This window comes from Peromyscus maniculatus, chromosome 1, assembly GCF_049852395.1.
Source record: "Peromyscus maniculatus bairdii isolate BWxNUB_F1_BW_parent chromosome 1, HU_Pman_BW_mat_3.1, whole genome shotgun sequence".
Classification (NCBI taxonomy): domain Eukaryota; kingdom Metazoa; phylum Chordata; class Mammalia; order Rodentia; family Cricetidae; genus Peromyscus; species Peromyscus maniculatus.
In genome coordinates, this window is record NC_134852.1 from 146,002,279 (window position 1) to 146,021,105 (window position 18,827).

Genomic DNA, 18,827 nt, shown 5'->3' on the forward strand with positions numbered 1-18,827 from the left:
TACTGTGCTCTGCTCCATTGTGTTTAATTTTGCCAGATATTTCTTACTAATTGTACACCCTCCAGCACCCACCATGGGGCGCCCACACACTCTTTTCTGGGAGGGAGTGTTTGGGACATTTTCCAGCTCTGCCAACTTCTCTGAAGCAGGCCTGTTACCAGATGCCCCAGCCGCGCTTTACCAGATGCAAAGTGCATCCCAGCCAGGCTACGTCCTGGTGTCCAGGACCAAGGCTAAACATGAACAGGAAAGGACCTTGAGTTTTCTTTCCAGCTGGTGTGAGTGTCATCACCCCTTGGCACCCTCCCTGGTTCACTGTATCTGGGCAGAGGGCCGGGAGAGGGCCTCCCCAGAGAGGGCACCGGCCTGCCTCCTCCGAGTGTAGAGGCTACAGCCCCAGGAGGGCGGGCGCCCGCGGTGCGCTCCCAGAGCCAGGCACCAGGCGTCGCCGTCGCCCCTCGCAGCGCCAGGGCCCCGCCCCCGCCGTGGAACAGGAGCCCGAGACCTAGCCCAGCGCTGGAGGCGGCCGGACCCGGCCAGACAGATTTCCTGCTCTTTTGGAGGACTGAGGGCTGCGGGGCTGCGGGCTGTGGGCTGCGGGCTCCGAGAGAACTCGCCGGCGACGTGGGGACCTCGGTGCCCCCGTGCGTCCTCACGACCCTCCCTCGCGCCGGCGGGGACAGCGGGCACCCGGGAGCGGTGCTTGCCGGGCAGGCGCCCGGGAGATGCGGAGTCGCCGCGGCGGCGCGATCGGCGCGACAGCACCGGTCCCTGGGAGGTGAGTGGCGCGGTGTGGGCGGGTGGCACTGAGTCCCTAGGTGGCTATGCACACCGTGCACCTTGAGCAAACCGGGACAGCCTGGGCCACTGTCACGGGAGGGACGGGTCCTGCTGCATCTGAGCTAGGTCCTTGCCACCCTCCTAGTGCGCGGGGTGCCAGCGACTGGAGATGGAGCGACCCCGGCCACCTGCCCAAGGCGTAGTATCAACTTGGCTACCACCTCGGCAGTTCTTCTCGGGGAACAGCTACGCGGAGGGCGTGTGTCTGCGGGTGGCGACCGTAGGAGGGTGACAGTGACCCGGCGACGCGCGTGAACGCAGTGGAAACGGGAGGGGGTGCCAACCGGTGTGTTAGGGGCTGAGCACCCAGGGCCTGAGACTGGAGCATTTCCAGAAAGTGACTCGAGTTGCGCCAACTCCCGGCGCAGCGGGGGCGCTGCGGGGATGCTAGAGGCTGGTTTGGGGCCCGGTGTCTTCCCAGGCAGGCGTCAGCTGGGGATTCAGGGTCGCGGTGGGGAAACCTGGCAGGTAGCCCAGGTCTGACGTCGGGAATTGCAGTCCGTGGGGTGATTTGAGGAGGTCCTGGAGCCAAAGGCCAGCGGTACCCATCTTGGTGCTTCCCAGGACCATCTGGGGAAGGCTGGGAGACCCACAGGGTCATGAGGCAGAGCCAAGCCCAAGGACCAAGGACTGGACCTGACCTAAATTCCATCTAGGCATGAAGTACCTTTCTAGAGAGGTTAGACCATGATGCCTGCAGAATCACACTATTTGTGTATACTGAGTACGACGACTCTGAAAGTGTTAGAACCTCACAAACTAAAGGAAAGAAAATAGGTGGTCTTGACTGTGTCAGGGAATTTGAAGGAAGATCAGCAAATGATGCTCATGTGTTCTAGAAATTACTGTGTCTCTGTTCTGTCAGTAATGTCCTTGCAAGTAAGAGACTTGTGACCCAAAGCATCCGGACCTGTTCGCAACGATGATTTTTTTTTTTTTTTTTTGACTACAGTTTAAAAATTTGTGTTTAGCTGAAGTTGGGCTGGGGGATTAGGAAGGGTGGGCGTGTCTTTCCAAAAACTGAGGTACTAAACTGAAGGGGGCGTGAAACAGTGGGTTGCTGGTGGTTGCCAAGGTCGCTCAGCTTTCGGGATATGGACAAAGTGGACAGAACTCTTTTTGACAGTAGATGGAGTCTGGGGTCTCCCAGTGCAAGTTCAAAAGCCAGGGAAACAAAAGGCCAGGTATTGGTTGGCCTAAAGTGGGGTCCCCACTGTCAGGGAGAGGACCTCAAGCCGGGCCCTGGCCTCCTGAATGCCACCTGGGGGCTCAGGTCCTCCTTTCTTGGGATTAATGCTGTCTGTGACTCATCATCACCCCCTCGACACAAACCAACAGTTTCCTTCTTTGGAAGTTGGTAGCAGCGATTTGTCTCACTGAAAGGCCAGGTCATTGGATAAACTAGATTCGATAATCCAGAACCCCTCTGGCAAATCAGCCCTGAAGGTCAATGAGGGAGGTGCTGGCCTTGGATGCTTCCTGCAGCCCCTGTGGGGTCACAAGAGAACAGAGCAGGCCATTGGTTCTCAGGCTGGAAACTCATTGTTCCTGCTCTGCAGGCACACTTGGCCCGGCAGTACTCCTGGGTCAGCAGCTCTATGGACCTCTGAGGAAGCCTGGAGGAAGACCTGAAACTCTGGCCTGGGAGTGATCTCTTCAGCCCCAGGCGTTCCTGCATGCAGCTCTTTTAGCCCTGAGGAAGTTCAGGGCAGTATGGGAAGGGGCTTGAATCCATTTGAGTAGGTCGAATTGTGCTTCTGCACCAGACTCTGCCCCCTCTGTGGTCCTCATGGCTCCACCACGGAGGCCATTGATTGAAACCATCCCCTGCTGGTGAGAGGCAAATTTGTAGACTGAGGCACGCACCTTCTGCAGTACACCTGATACTTTCTCCTAAAATCATGTCCCAAGTCAAAGGTGTGCCTTTGTGTCCCCCTAACTTCCCCTAATGCTTCCTTCATCCTTCTAAATACACTAGCTTCCTTCCTGCTTCAGAAAGGGGTGCCGACCTGGGGCTTGTGTTAGGACGGTGCTGTGAGTTCAGTTTCTGGAGCATGTATGCTTGTGTGAATGAGCGGCTATGGCTTACATGGACATCTGTTACCATGTGTATTGATGTGTATTGGATCACAGAGAGCGAACAGCCCATACGGGAGCTGCAGGGCCAGATCTTAAGGGGATGCTGAACTGAAGAAACCCTACAAGACCTCCCAAGGAGCAGTAAGGAAACAAGAACCGCATGCACTCTCTTCCCTCACTGAAACATTTTCTCATTTATGATGTTTGAGTCACACTCCGGGAGGCTCTGCTCCGAAACAGAGGTGAATGTGGCCGTTAGGAGGGCGCTGGGCCTCTTCAACACCTGAGTGTCACTTGAGAAAGTCCTGTGCAATGTAGGTCGTCTTTGGCTTGCTGTCTCCTAGCAAATGGAGCTGTGGCCTAGTCTCTCCTGAAGGCCTCCTACTTTCTAGACCACAGGACATGGAGAGTGTTCAGCCTCCAGCTCAGCTTACTCAAGTGTCTCAGCCTCCCCCAGACCTCCTTAGACCCTCTGCCCGAGAGTAATCCCTCTTCCTCTTGGTTCCGTGGAAGGACAATTGGCCCTATCCTAAATTACTTGTTCGAGTCTATTTTAGGTTTCCAATGATTCAACAGCTCAGCTTCTCCACCAGGCTGTCAATAAGGGGTGTGTCTCTGAGACCATGGGCTTTGGGTAAAGACTTGGATTCAAATCCTGCCTCTGGTGTAGTCTTGGTTAATTGACTCAAGTTCAGACCCCGCTGCTCATTCCTCAGGAGTGGACTGAGCATCTTTACTTTGCATGGCTGCTGAGGTGGCAGCAGAGGATGCATATAAATTAGAAAGCATGTGGTCAGCACCCAGGAAACTAGATATGTTTTCCTAAAATACCTAATACTATATACATGGTATGTATTTAAAAAAAAAAAAAAAAAAAAACAGTGTGGGACCAGGGAGACGGCTCAGGGGGAAAACTGTTGGCTTTACAAACAAGAGGACCTGAGTTCGAGCCCCAGAACACATGTGAAACAGGCCAGGTGTGGTGCTGTACACTTGTAATCCCTGCTCTGGGGAAGCAGAGACACGTCCATCGTCCATCTCTGGCGCTTGCTGGTCAGGTAGCCTAGTCTATTTGGTGAGCTTCAGACTAATGAGAGACCCTGTTTCAAAAAAGGCAGATGGTATTTGAGAAACGACACTCGAGGTTGTCCTCTGGCCTTCACATACACACATGCATGCATGTGCACCACCCCACCCCACCCCCCTACACACAGATGCACAGAGGTTTGAATGAACAAAATCCATGGCAGTAGATAAAGTCTTTCTCCGTGTGCTAGCTGGAAGACTAGTTCCAATCAATAAAATGTGACACAGTAGGCAACTTTAATTTTTGCGCGATGAGCTGAAAGATTATGTAAAGTTTGCATGAGTTAAGAATTTAATCTCAATGCTTTCACTTACCTGCACACCAGAAGGGAATCCATTCCTCATCATGCACTGCTGACTCCGGTGTTAGTGACCTGTGATGCAAAAATACAGCTTGCTATGGACATTAACCTGGGTGTGTGGCCTGAATTAAACCAGGCCTGGTATGAAGCCAGGCAGAAAGGACGCAACCCCAGCAGCAAGAAGCAGTGTAGCCCCGAACGAAGCATGTGGAATCGGGCATAAGGTCAGCTTTGCCACCATAACGTAAAACTATGAAGCTGTGCATGCCCCCCCCCACACACACACCCTCTGAGCTCAATTCTTTCCTCCAAAGGACGGGGCAGCTCTGGGGCAGCTCCTGATCAGATCCCACCTGCCCTCCAGATGGTTGGGATTTATAAACCACACCTAAGGTGATAGGTTTATAAAATGTTTCTGATTCTCCAGGAGAGGCAGATGGTGGGACCCACTGCTGGATGCGGGCTGGGAGAGTCCTCCTTCGGGGATTACCCACCCAGCCTCCTTTTCTTTTCTCTGTCCCCCAAATCTCACCGACTGGGGTCCACCCCATCCAGGTGTGCCACACAGGGACTTTTGATGTGGTTCACAGCCTCTGTACTCACTGCATCTGGCTCTCTGCCAGCAATGTGGGTCCCTTTCTTTCAGCTACATAAATAAAAACTTCAAAGGGTTTGGTGAAGCTTATGAAATAAAAACCCTTAGCAATATAATTCAGAAAAACAAATGAATATATCCTTTTATATTGATTCCCAATGAAGGAGGGGCCAGATAAAGTATTTTTAAAGAATGGCTGTCTATTTCAAAACCTCTTTTAAATACAGCTAAGAACACATTTAATCTAGTCTGTCATAGAATTGGTGTCAAATATTAATAACAAAAGGGAGTCCTTGTTTTTCTCTCCCCCAAAACAGATAGACGCTCCATCAAGAGGAAGGAAACTGAATCAAAACTTGATCCTTAGCTGGGCTGGAAATCTACTGTGCTGTAGTCAAGTGTTTGGGTGTTAGCAGTCTGGGGCGAAGAGTGAAGTCTTGGTTGGATAGTTTGTTTGGGCCTCTGGCCTGGGTGTGGGCAGCACAGACTCCGATCCCCCAAGAAGGTCCAGTGTGGGGATCACAGCTTGGCCATGAGCTCCTGCAGCAGATGTGGGATTCTGCATCTGCGTGGGGATGGCCAGACTATTACTGCAGGGTGCCTGGGACTCGGCATGGTTGGGGTGTGAAGTGAAGGGATGCATGGGCGAGGGAAACAGAGCCGGTGCTGCAATGAGTCTGCGCAGGTAGGGTGTAGGAGGCCAAGTACAGAGCGCTCTCCAGCCATGCCACCCTGCCTGGAACACAGCCACAAATAGAACAGACATGTCTTTGTTTCCCAGGGGAGATGGCACAAACTGGGGCTCTGGGCAAACAATTTGAGGTGGAAATGGTGGGGTCAGAAGGATGTGGTCTTCGGTGTAATCCTGAGCAGGTGTGATTCTCCTACTCCCCTCCCTCTTTCTCTTCCACCCTTCTCTCCCTCTCTCTCCCTGTATACATGTGCAGGTGTATACATATGCACTTACAGAGGTCAGAGGTTGCTGCCTGGTGGCCTCTCTCCATCTTTTTTAGAAAGGCACTTACTGATTTTATATTATGCACATGAGTGCTTTGCCCACATGTTTTTTGTATGTGTACTGCATAGCTGCCTGATGCCCACTGGGTCAGATTCCCTGGAACTGGAGTTAAAGGTGGTCATAACCTACCAACTGAGGGCTGGGAACTGAACCCAGGTCTCTACTAGAGTGGCAAGTGCTCTTAACCACTGAGCCATCTCTCCAGCCTCCTTCCATCTTGTGGATTGAGCCAAGGCCTCTCACTGTCCTGGAGCCCACTGTTTCGTCTAGATTGACAGGCTACTGAGCCCAAGGATGCCCTTGTCTCTATCTCTCCCAGTGCTAAGGTTACCGGTACGTGCTACCACAATTGGCTTTTCACATGGGTGCTGGGGATCCGAACTCAGGTAGTTATGCTTACACAGCAAACACCCACTGAGCCACCTTTACAGCCCTGTGATTCCAGTCTTTAGAACTGGACACGGGTATGAAGTTTCTGGTGTGATGGAGGACATGAGCAGAGACTTGGTTTATGCTTGTAGAAGGATCAGGGGCCATGGCACTTGAACCAAGGGCTTGAGAGCACTCAGGTCTCTGTCATGTTGCCCTCAGGGCAGGTTTCTAGTCGAGAAACGGACATAATTTTTTGTTAGGACTTGGATCTATATGGATACTTCCAGCTGGACATTAGTCACCATTTGTACTCGGAAGAAAATTAGTTCCATTTTTTCCCTTCTCAACTAGATTTTTGGATTCTTGTTTATAGATGCTTGATTGCAGTATATTATGATTAGTGGCCTTCAGACTGTGTCATTTTATTTTGTCTCCCATTCCAAGGACCTGGAGTTTCCAAGCTGTGTCTGTCCAGCCAGTCTCTAATCAGCTTGCTTGGAGGGCTGTGTGCTCTCTGCACACAAGGCCCTGACCTTGACTCAAGGCCAGCAAGCCCAAGTGCTGAGCTGAGAGCAAGATGCTCGCTGTGAGTGGAGCCTGGACAGAGGGAAGCCCTATCTGCCACCGGTACCTTGTGAAGCTCTGCTGGCTTTGACCTTCCTCTCTTCTCCCACTCAAAGAGACCAGCCTCAAAGCTGGACACCTACCTACCTGCCTGATTTGATGCCCCGCCTGGAGGCCTCTCTCCTGTCTGTCTGAAATCCCCATCATGGGAATCAGCTTTTTAGTTCTGTCATTGAGATTTCCTAACAGGTGGGTTTCCACCCATAGGGAGGACTGTGTCTCCTTTGAGGATGCTGATCTTGGCAGCCCACTTCCCTGTGGGTGGAGGAGGACACATGGAGGCAGACCAGGACAAGGGCTCTGATCAGGATTTGAGGATACCTGCAGTCAATTTTTTCTTGTGGCACAATTTCTCACAAGTAACCTTGCTCTAGCAATTTCATATCAGTCATGTGTTCCCGAACATACTATGCGTCACCGGCTAGTTGATTTGAGGGGGGAAGTGGTGGGTCATTGGAAGCAGGAAAGCCTCTAGCTTCCTTTATGGTGAAGTGCCTCCTTTTACAGAATACACTAGACTGCTTTCCAGGTTCCCTAGGGACTCATGTGGACTCCCTGGGATGGGCAGGTCCAGCTGAGAGCATTCCTTATCCAAGTTCCTCTCCAATCTCCCTTCACTCTGATCATCTACAAATATGGAGGAGTGAGAAGAGGCCGAGGGAGGAGACAGAGGAAAACAATTGAGCTAGACAATGAAGGCATAAGCTAGACTCTCAGAGGCCACACTTCTGTCTCCAACTTCCACCAGCCAGGAGGCCTGCAAATCTGCACATGCATTCCATGTGGGAATGTGGAGTCTTATATCTTGGGCACACCTGAGCAGAAGGTAAGAACCAGGGCCTGGCCTGAGACAGTTCTAGAAAGCATGGTGGCACATGGGTGTGTCAGGTATAGGGTTCAGGCCCAAACACCTTGGTCCTCCGAGGTAGAAGTTCTTTCCCAGTTACAGGGGAGGCAGTTAGTGTAAAATTAATAAACAGCCAGAATGTATATGTCCTTTCTGTTGCGTTCAAGAATATACAGAAACTCAGTCTGGGCCAGCAAATGGTTGCTGTAGGGTACTTCCTTTAATGAATACAAAGTACCCAAATGTTCTCGCAAAGAGCATAAAACATTTTCGCTTGGTAGATAAACGGAACTCCTCCACAGTCCTGATTGTACTGTGAAGTTCACTGATAGAAACAACAACAACAAAAGATCCTTGGTTTCCAGCTGCACTATCTTGCATTGTTATAAACTGAAGGAATCCTTGTCCCTGAACACTTCCCTGGGCAAGTGGTTTGGGAACCTGAAAGAACCTTCATGAACAGCAGACACCTAACTGATGGATGGCGGTTGTTCTGATGTACTAGTCACCCTCTCTTTAACTTCCAGCTACTGTTGACTTGTGTTCTTTGCTGAGCTCCTGGTGGGTCTCGATCAAGGGCATCAGTAATTTCATACATTTCTTTTTTTCCCCACATAGCAGGCTTTACCACAGCAGTCCTCTGTGTGGGGTACCAAATCAGCCTACTCATTTAAATGTCTTTAAGCAAAGCCCTGACTTGGGCTCAAATGTAATATAAAAGTACAAGCGTTGGAAATTTAATAATTTTGTACTGTGTTGAGCTGAGTTAGACCTGTTCTTAGCAAGCTAGAAATATTTCAAAGGCTCTTTCTGAGTTTCCCCCAAATGCTAGCAGTGTTTGAGAGCATACAAGAAGAGACAAATGGAATGCTTACATCTTTATTGAATATTTAGAGGATACACGCGCTGTGTTTGGTGCTGAAGTTATGACAGTGCCTGCCCCCTGGGTGTCCTAGGTCCACAGGGCCACAGAAGCTACCACCCCAAGGGAAGGCTAGAGGTGGGGCAGAACAGGTGGCATGGGCTTGTGGAGTGGGAACTAGAAGGGCTTCGTTAAGGAGGACAGGCTTGGGTGTGGATGTTTTCTTGGCAGCCAACAGGACTGGAATATTTCAAACAGAGAGGCTTCTGTATGCTTGCCCAGCAGTGGGAAGTGGCTTCTCTTGTCTGGGGAACAGCAGGTGTCTAGATGCAGCTGGAGCAGGGTCAGTGAGGAAGGAATAGGGAAGAGGGTGCTTTGGAGCTCAGCACTCAGAGGGACACGGGCTGAGAGTCTAGACCTGCTTCAGAGACCCGTGGCCCCCTTGGAAATTCTGAAGCATGCTGCCAGTTCCTTCTGCAGAAAAATGTTGGTGGACCACTTTTCATAGGTTTGAGGGTCTTGAGTTACCCCTTCCTGTAGCTGGAGGTTTTCCTGTGTCCTCAGTCCCACAGCCGCTCAGACCCAAATAAACACACAGAGGCCTATATTAATTATGAACTGCTTGACCATTAATTAGCTCAGTCTTACTACTGACTAGCTCTTACACTTAAACCCAGCCCATTTTTGTTGGTCTATATGTCGCCACGTGTTCTGTGGCTTTAGCTGTGTGCCATTACATGCTGCTCCCTGGCTGGAGGGCTGGCGTCTCCTCTGCTCTGTCTTTCTTCTCCCTCTCTGGATTTTTCCGCCTGCCTCTAAGCTGCCTTGCCATAGGCCAAACGGCTTTATTTATCAACCAATCAGAGGAACATATTTTCACAGCGTACAGAAAGACATGACCCCATCACCTTCCCTATCATGAAACCTGTGAATTTAGGGCTCGGATGGTAAGTCAGTAAGTAAAGCCCTGGCTGAGTGTGGTGGCACATGCTTGCAACGTGGCTGGAGACTAAGGACGGATCTGATGACTATAGGTGTGACCCTGAGCAGAGGTGAGTTTGGGCAAACGGAGGCCCCAGGGTGCGTTCCTAGGCTAGTTCATCATATCAGTTAAGAGGCACTCTAAAAACCAAGGCCGAGTTTCTGGCTGAGGTGACCAGGTGTTCCTGGAGCAGATGCTGGCTCAAAGGCCAAGGATGAGGCCAGGTGGTGGGGAATGTGGGGTGCACAGTGTAAGTACTTGACTCTCTTGGATAGGGGTTGGGTCTCTCCAACAGAAGCAAAGAGCCATTAACAGGAAACTGCCTCTGTGCTAAGCTGTTTGTCTTATTACAAGTCAGCAGAACCTGTCACATCAGATATATAGGCTCCTGAGAGTCGAAGTGTCAGCCTGCTCCCACAAGCAAAGTCGCTCTGAATAGGCTCCGTTGCTAATGGTGAACTTTGACCTCCTTTGGGGACAAACCTGCCATTTTCATTTGCCCAGAATCCATGACTTTCATCCAAGGACCTCAGCCTATCCAGGAGCTCACATTTTAAGTTTCCTTTGAAATGGGAGGAAATCTGTGTGGACTCGGTGAAAGTTCTCAAAGAGGTAGGAATGAGACCTTGGAAAAGACGTGAAGAAGGACAGTGCTCCTGAAGCCAAAGCCGTGAGTGAGGGTGTTACAGCACTCACAACACCCTGGCTGGCCTCACCTTGTAGGATGGGAGAAGGGACCCAACCCCAGCAAGAGCAAGGAGGGAGCCCTTGGGAAGAGGTTTGGCCTGTGGAGCCTGAGTGTACATTTCCCAAGAACGAAGAACTGGCTAAAGAGAGAGCTGCGGGCACTGCCCTCTGTCTGTCAGGGAAAGGGAAGCTCTCAGGATGGCTCCTGGTCCAACGTCATGGAGGCCAGCAGCTAAACCACTAGGTCGACTTTCACTACTTCCTATCCCGGTCGGTCCATCCTGACCCAGGTACCTGCCCAACCACATAGGGTAGTTTCTAGGTATGGCCGGGCGTCCGTGCATAGGAGTTTGAATTTACTGCATGTTGATGAAGCAGTCCTGAAGAAGCAGTATTACCAAACACAAAGAGAAAAAGGAACCACTCCGTCCCAGTTATTTTCTCGGCGACTTTCCTCATACGTTTTAACATCACCAGAAATAGATTTTTCTGTGCGAACCTTTCTGTTTGCCAACAGCTGAAGTCACCTCCTGTCTCTCTCTGCTTAGGATGCGATGTGCCTCCTCTCCCCATTTAGAGATGGGGTCTGTCACCAGGCAGTGAAGGAACATAAGTCTGACCTGGGGCCCCATGGCTCACTTCAGGGGTCAGGGGTTCAATGTCTCTTTCCCATTCTGAGCTGGATGGATTGATCCCTCACCCCGCTTCCTGAGCCTGAAGCATTGTTCATGCCACTGAGTCTCAGAAAATGAGGCCCCACCTGTGTGCAGCTGAGGAAAGCCGAGGTTCATCCTTGAGCAGGACCTGAAGGTGAGACCCTGCCGTTTCCTGCTCTGTATCCACCTCTATCTGCTCTGCTCAGCCTAAGTAATGCTCAGTTCATTCCTTTGTGGATGGCTTCCACCCAGCAAACTGCTTCCAGGAGGAGTTTCAACAGCAGCCTGGGGACATGTCTCATGCACAGCGTGCTTTGTTTAGCAAATGATTTATTGTTTGTTTTATTCAAATGCACATCCTGAATGGATGGGGTTGTGCCGGGCAGAGATCAATGACGTGGCTACTTTGCTTAGCCTTGGCTTCTTTTCCATTTTCAGGGTAGTAAGGATTGTTAATGACTGAAAGCTGGTGTCCTTTCCTTGGTGGCTTGGGATCTTGGAAGCTGGAGCAGGAAGGCTCGCTTTACCAAGAGGGTGGCCATGCCAGAGCGACTGCTCTGAGCTCATTGCTAGAATAATGTTAGGTAAAATTGCTTGTCCCATTCAACTGTAATGGGCTTAGAAAGCACATTGACAGGGGGTGACTGGTCTCTAGTAACTAGGGTAGGATGCAATGGGTAAAGCTAGAAGAAGAGGTCTAGGTCTCACTGCAAAGAGGGACCTCAGGCTTACGTGGCTCTCCCTCTGGGTGGAGACGCTGCTGGGGTCTCACCTAAGGTTCAGTCTGTTGGTTCCATTCTTTATCCTCAAAGCCAAGTTCCCAGAGAACTGGTAGAGGTATGACTGTCTATATGGGCAAATATGGACAGTCACCCCCTCCCCACTCTACCAAGGCTAGAATTTGGGGGAGCAGAGAAATGAACCCCAAGTCTGACTAAGTGAGGGCTGGCACATATGAGGAGGTCTGTCCCTGAGAATAGCAGGCAGCCTTCTTCTCTCTTGGGGCCTCAGCCTCAGCAGGGATGTGTGTGGTATCACCTCACCCGCTGGTAGGGGGTGGGGCTCCATTGCACACCTGTATTAGAACTCACACTGCAGAGTGAAGAACCAGCCTAGAAAGTCATTGCCTTTGAATAGAAGAGGAAAGACTGTCCCCCTTCTCTTCCTCAGTCACCCTCCTCAGATGTCCCAACACGACGAGAACCACGCTTTCGTCAAATGAAGTCACCTCTGACCTTCTGCTTTGGATGTCAGGCATTTGAGAGGTTTGCCCAACAGTCTCATCTACCCATTTAGAGCCAGAATCTGTCACCAGCTTTGTGTCAGAGCGCCAAGGCATGTGAGAGGTGAAATATGGCTGAGTTCCCTCAAGGCCATGATCAGGCGCACTCACTGGCTGAGGGGGCTGAGGGCTCAGGGACAGCAGGGCCCAGGCCCACATAGTGCCATCTAGACCCTTGGTGCCACAGTGGTCTCCAGCAGTCTCCCACGCAGACCTCCCTGTAGAGAGAGATAGTGTATCCCAACAGAGTCAACCTAGAATTGAATCTAGACTAACTGAGATCTCCTTGCTCTGAAAGGCCAGGCTGGGACAGTGGGCCTTCTTCAAAGTTTCCTGCTTGTACAGGGCTGGCTAACATATTTTTCTAGGCTTCAGCTCACATATTCTCCTTGGGGTTAGAAATGGAATCACCCCCATTCAAACTACGTGGTTCACACATAGTCAGGTGAACGAACCTTCAGGGCTACACTCAAACCATAGCAGTGATGAGAGCAAATGACACCCCACCTTCTGCATTCCCCTCGGGTGGTGGGGTTCATCGATAGGGTGGGAGAGGGCACAGGGAACTGCCCTCAGACCCGGGGGAGCTGAACTCAGGTGGAGGTCTCTGGAGAGGACAGGGTGACTGGTAGGACTGTGCTCTTCCCTCCATCTGTACAGTGCCACAGGAGCACCGGGTAGTGACTTTGTATTGCTTTCCCTGCGATTTAATGTCATTTGAAAACCCAGACTGAGAGGGGCTGTCGAGTTGTCCATTAGAGTCTCCGGGGTGTTTCCATAACCCCCTGCCCTGGGACTCACTGTGGCTTTTGACAGGAAGTTTCAAGCTTTACAAAGCTCCCTCAGGAATCTCAACATGTGGCCAGGGCCAGAACTCTGGGGGCTTTTGTAGGGTCCCAAGAATGAGGTCAGGCTCTTCAACTATAGAGGAGGGCAGGAGGGGAGCCAGGAGGATGGGCGGGCCCAGCTGCTGAGGCCAGAAAGAGGTTCATTCTGGGCAAGCCCAAAGTGCCATCTCTTTGTCTCCTCTCCCTCGTCAAGAGGGCACCAGAGAGAAGCAGTTGGGTAGAGAGAACCGGGGCACACTGTCTGTGGTGTGGCCAGCTCCAATCTCAAGGTTCCTCTTTGAGAGAAAACTGACGATACGCAGGACTGAGATAGCCGGTAGTGGTGTGCCAGGCAGCTCGCCGCATTCGCCGTCACTCGTGTTCACTTAAGAAGCAGACTTTCCTCTGCTGCACCCTCCAGGTGGACAAACACCAGCGTTCCTGATGCCCCCACCCAAGGACCCTCCATGTGGAATCTAGCTCCCACAACTGTCTGCCCTCTGGGACGCCATGAAGGCTGTCCCTTCCATGGCCAACCCTGTGAAGCTCAGCCCTGCTTTGCAACCCCCTGTGGGAAGGGGCCTGGGACATAGAGCTGGCTCTGCAGAGGCCCTAGGCCATCCACACGGGCCTGAAGATCTCTCTTCCCAGGAGCCGTGGTTTCTTTTTTCCAGGTGTTACAGGAGTTGCAGTGTTTGTTAGGGGCCATCTTCTATTTTTGGCATTTTGGCTGGGCAGTCGACCCAACTCTGCCCCTAGGCCATCTCTGCCATACAGGATAAGACTGCTTTTAAAGAGCTCCAGTCTGCTATGGAAGATCTGTATTCCTGCTCACTGTTTCACCCTGTCAAATGCAAAGGAGGCCCTGGCAGGTGGCAACGTCGTCACAGACGCTTCTCAGGGGTGGTTCCTCCCCCCCCCACAACTCTACCTCCACAACCGCTTACTCTGGCTCCCCTCTTCACCCCCCCTCCCCACCCCCAACTGTGCCAGCTCTGTTTTTCCACTCAGAACTTCACAGTTAGGGCTGCTTAGCCTCTGGCCGAGGACACTGAAGTTGGCCAAGTAAATGTGCTGACCCAGAGCCAGCAAGCAGCTCTATGGGCAGCTGTGACTGCCTAGGGACTTCGGTGGTTTTCCCTTCCACATTCCTGCCCCGGGGCAGAGGCCTGGAGAGTGGGTCCTTGAGCCGCCATGGAATGGCATGCCATTCCTTTGCCATGAGTAACAGCAAAGCCCCCAAACGCCTAGTGTTTTCTCTCTGTTGCTGTTCAGTGTCAGGGATGGCCTCACCACGTGAGGAGGGCACAGCGGGTGGCCTTCCTGGAACTGGTCACCACCTAGGGGCACAATGCAGGGGCATGGTGGAGACACCCTGACTTAGGCCTCAAGAAGCAAGGCTGTCTAGCTCAGTGCTAGGAGTCTGGGAGAATCCCAATCACGGAACGCTTTGCCAATCGGCTCCTGACTTGAAAATCGCTTTAAATTAGTTTTAGGGATCCAGAGAGAGTCTTGCTTTGAGGAAAATGTTATCAAAGTAACCTTTGTGTTGGATACTGTGTGCGTGAGTGTGAGTGTGTGTGTGTGTGTGTGTGTGTGTGTGTGTGTGTGTGCATGCATGTGCATGAGCACATGTGGAGGTCAAAGGACAACCTCAAGTATCATTCCTTAGATTTTTCTTTTTTCTTTTCTTTTCTTTTCTTTTCTTTTCTTTTCTTTTCTTTCTTTCTTTCTTTCTTTCTTTCTTTCTTTCTTTCTTTCTTTCTTTCTTTCTTTCTTTTTTTTTTTTTTTTTTTGAGACAGGGCATCTCCCTTGGCCCAGAATTCCCTGTTTTAGTCAGGTTGGCTGGCTCGAGAAGTCCCAGGGTCCTCCTGCTGTCTCCCCTCCAGCAATGAATTTACAAATATAATCCACCACTCCCGCATTTTTACCTGTGTTCTGTGGCTTGAGCTCAGGTCCCCACGGTTGTGTGATAAACACTTTCCTGAGCCATTTCCCCAGCCCCTCCCTCTTCCTCTCACAGAGGGTCCATATCACACACAACTCAGCTTTCAGTTTCTCCGCCAGGGTCTCAGTTGGTTTTAGAATGGGAGGGTAACATTCAGAAGGGGTCCCAGTCCTCTGCCTTTGTCTCCCTGTGCCTGATTTCTGGTGAGTCCCCCACAGGACCAAATGTATCCAGCAGTCATGTCCGTGTTGGTACAGTGTGGGACCTGGCTCCAGGAGGGGACATCTCTGTAGGAAGCTTACCCTGGAAAACACCCATAATGAGGACAGGGCACTGGTGGGTGGGGTTTAATCACTGTGTCAAGATGCATGAAAATAAAATTAGTCATGGTGTCAGGCAGATGTCTCTGGTAAAGTGAGCGTCTATCCAGATTAAAAGAGCATGTGAGGACAGACTTTCAACTCTGTTGATACAGTCTGTGGAGACAGTTATGGGGCTATGGGTGTGGCTGTTTTCAATAAGAAGGACGAGGAAGGAGGGTAAGAGGATAGTAAGACATGAGATGAGGGCCGGGGAGAGGGCCGGTGGCTACAGCGCTTGCTCTGCAAGTGTGAGGACCTCAGTTCAAACCCCCAGCACCTATGTAAGAAGCCAGGGATGGTGGCAGGTGTCTGTAACCCCAGTGCTGGCAGATAGAGACAGGATGGGCACCGAGCCTTGCTATCCAGTCTGTATAGCTGAACTGAAAAGCTCCAGGCTTAACGAGAGACCCTGTCTCCAAACCATAAAGGGGAGGCGCAGCAGGATCGCTCAGGTGTGTCCTAGTTACTATTCAATGGCTGTGCAGAGACACTGTGAACAAGAAAACTTACAAAAGAAAGCATTTAATTGGGGACTGGCTTATAGTTTCAGAAGGTGGGTCCATGATCATCGTGGTGGGAAGCATGGCGGCAGGCAGGCAGGCATAGTGTCAGAGCAGTAGCTGAGCTCTTACATCTAATCCACAATCATGCGGTAGGAAGAAGGACTGTGCCTGGCATAGGCTTTTGAAACCTAAAGGCCCACTCCAAGGACACACCGCCTAATCCTTCCTAAAAAGTCCACCAAGTAGGGACCCAGCATTCAAATATATGAGCCTATGAGGGACGTTCTCATTCAAACCACAAGGTGCTTAATGCCAACGCTGGTGATCTTAGTTCAATCCCTGGGTTTCACATGGTGAAAGAAGAGAACTGACCCTCACAAGCTGTCCTCTGGCCTTGTACCTACACACATATATGCAGATATGCAAAAGTGAATAATGCAATTTATTATATAAATAATACGTAGATAATTGTAATTTAAAGATAAGGTGGAAAGTGCTAGAGGAAGACTCCTGACATTGATCCCTGGTTTCCACAAGTGCTCACACATATGTGAACATACATGTACACATATCACACATACACACACACACACATACACGTACACAGCTGTCTCAAGCCCGGACCCCTGAAGGCTTGGCTGGGGGCGGAAGGTCTCCTTCCATGGCTGCAAGCTGCTGCTGGCTGTGCACAGGAGCCCTTACTTATTGGACTCCTGCATGGAGACACAGCTGCAGAACCACTCAGGTCTTGATGACGGTCCTGGTTAGTTTTTACCAACAAGCTAGTGTCACCTGGATGAGCAACCTCAAATGTCTCTGTCAGGTTGCCTGTGGCAACTATGTAGGGCATTTTCTTGATTAACGATTGATGTGGCATGGCCCAGCTCACTGAGTGGGGTACCCCCGCTGGTCCTGGGTAGTATAAGAAAGCAGGCTGAGCAAACCATGAGAAGCAAGCCAGTAAGCAGTGTTCCTCCACGGTCTTCGCTTCAGTTCCTGTCTTGGGGGTCCTGCCTTGAGTTCCTGCCCTGACTTCCTTTCACAATAGACTATAAACTCTAAGTTGAAATAGACCCTTTCTTCCCCAAGTTAACTTTGGTTATCACGTTTTATTGCAGCAAAGGAAATCTAACCAAGATAATGATAAATAGCTGCCTTCCTCCCAGAGAGCAGGATTCATGAGAAAGCAAGGAAGAAGCCACCATGTCTTTAGGATCTCAAGTCACATCCTGCCATTTCTGTGATATACTCATGGTGACTCAAGTTAGCCCTATTCACGCATGGAAGCACAGCCAGCCCTTTCCAAAGAATAGATACTGACCAGGATTCTTTATGTTAAATCCTGGGTGCGTGAGTCCTGGCTCTTGGCAACCCATGGCCGGCCCACTGTGACTTTGGTTAACTCAGTGAGAACAGAAACTTGACAAGGCTTCTGGACAGTTCTCAGAACCAACATTGAAGTTGGAGAACAAAGCTCAGAGACTGAGCAGGAGCCCCAGAAGTCAGCAGCTCCTGCTTCAGTCAAGGTCAGGCCACGGGCAGCTTCTAATGAAAATGTGGCCTGTAGTTCTCAGCCTCTGAGGCCATGTCATCTTTTGAAACAGTCTTAGAGCTTCCCAGGACCTTCAGGTCATCCTAGGGTAGAGCATATTATAGTCTTGTGTCACCTACTCTGATGTCAGGCTCATGGAGGATTCAAGAGGACAGGGAGACCCCTAGTCTGGGGAGGGAGCAGTTTGGATCCCCCATGGTACAGGTGGGGATCTCTTCCTGAAACTGGAGGAGAGTTCAGGCTGCTGAGCACTGCCCACAAAAGAGGAAACCTCCCCCTGTCTGCTCTGCAGTGAGCTTAAGCGTTCTTTCAGCCTTGCTCCAGCCTGTGCTAGGGTATTAATACAATGAGTGCATGATGCCCATGTACACTGGCGTGGCATACCCTTTAGAGGTAGATAACCCTGCTGTCAAGGAGATAATCCTTTTAGGGAACACATACTCTTCAACCTGTTTTGTTTAGATTACAACTCTACAAAGTGGGTTTTCTTAAGGCAGAATAAGGAAGCTTTGCATTTCTTCTTTTGCTCACAGTAAGGAACTCAAGTGGTATCAGCTTGCCACATTCCATACTGAGAGACAGAAAAAAAAATGCTTTCTTCCCCTCCTCCCCTCTGCTAGTGAGTAAGTGCCTCTGGGAAGAAAGTAGAGCTTGTTAACAAAATCTTTTTTTTTTTTTTTTTTTGAGGCAGGGTTTCACTATGTATTCCTGGCCATCCTGGAACTTACTCTGTAGACCATGCTAGCCTCGAACTCACAGAGATCCACCTGCCTCTGCCTCCTGAGTGCTGGGATTAAAGGCGTGTGCCACCACTGCCTGGCTAACAAAAAATTTTAAAGGGTTCAGGTTTATTTTATTCAGTTACTACAAGGCTGTTTAAATATGAGTCCCATTAAGAACTAAGCATAGGCACCCATGAATGAGGACGAGGCAGCTACCTTCCTTACACATGCTAAGACACACTTGAACATTCCCCTTCAGCATGATGCTCTCCTTCTCTTCAGAGCCCTCCAATCCTATGTGGCAGAGATGGGGATCTTTTCCTCTCCTGGAACTGGTTTCACCTTTCCCAGGAGAGGAGGCAGATGGCTGAGAGTTTAGGATGCTATGCTCTTACCGTAGGGGCTAGCCACAGGCTCTGTGGGTCTAGAATAGTCTAGAGATTACCACAAAAGGAGGACCAGCAGGTGAGGAACTGAACAGGGACACAGGCTGGGAGGCTTCTGTCATTATCCAAGGAGGCAGGGGGAGGGGGAGGAAGGGGGAGAGCTGAGAGAGGGAGAGAGAAAGAGAAGAGAAAGGAGAGAGGTAGGAGGAGAAGAGAGCAACTCTGGAGCCCCAAGTACCCACGACAGATCATACAGTAGAGAAAGCCCACAGCCTCATGCCTTTTTAAGGAGGT

The 18,827-nt window shown here is 50.7% G+C and overlaps 1 protein-coding gene across 2 annotated transcripts in view; it reads left to right on the forward strand.

The window, feature by feature from the left end:
- The first annotated feature begins 482 nt into the window (after positions 1 to 482).
- Ptpre (protein tyrosine phosphatase receptor type E) overlaps positions 483 to 18,827 on the forward strand; it is a 149,891-nt gene continuing 131,546 nt past the window's right edge. Inside the window, exon 1 of one of the 2 annotated variants that reach the window (XM_006987566.4) lies at positions 483 to 778. The gene's annotated coding sequence lies outside the window, so the exon portion shown is untranslated. The remainder of the gene's footprint in view (positions 779 to 18,827) is intronic. The other variant, XM_042285282.2, reaches the window with a different exon arrangement.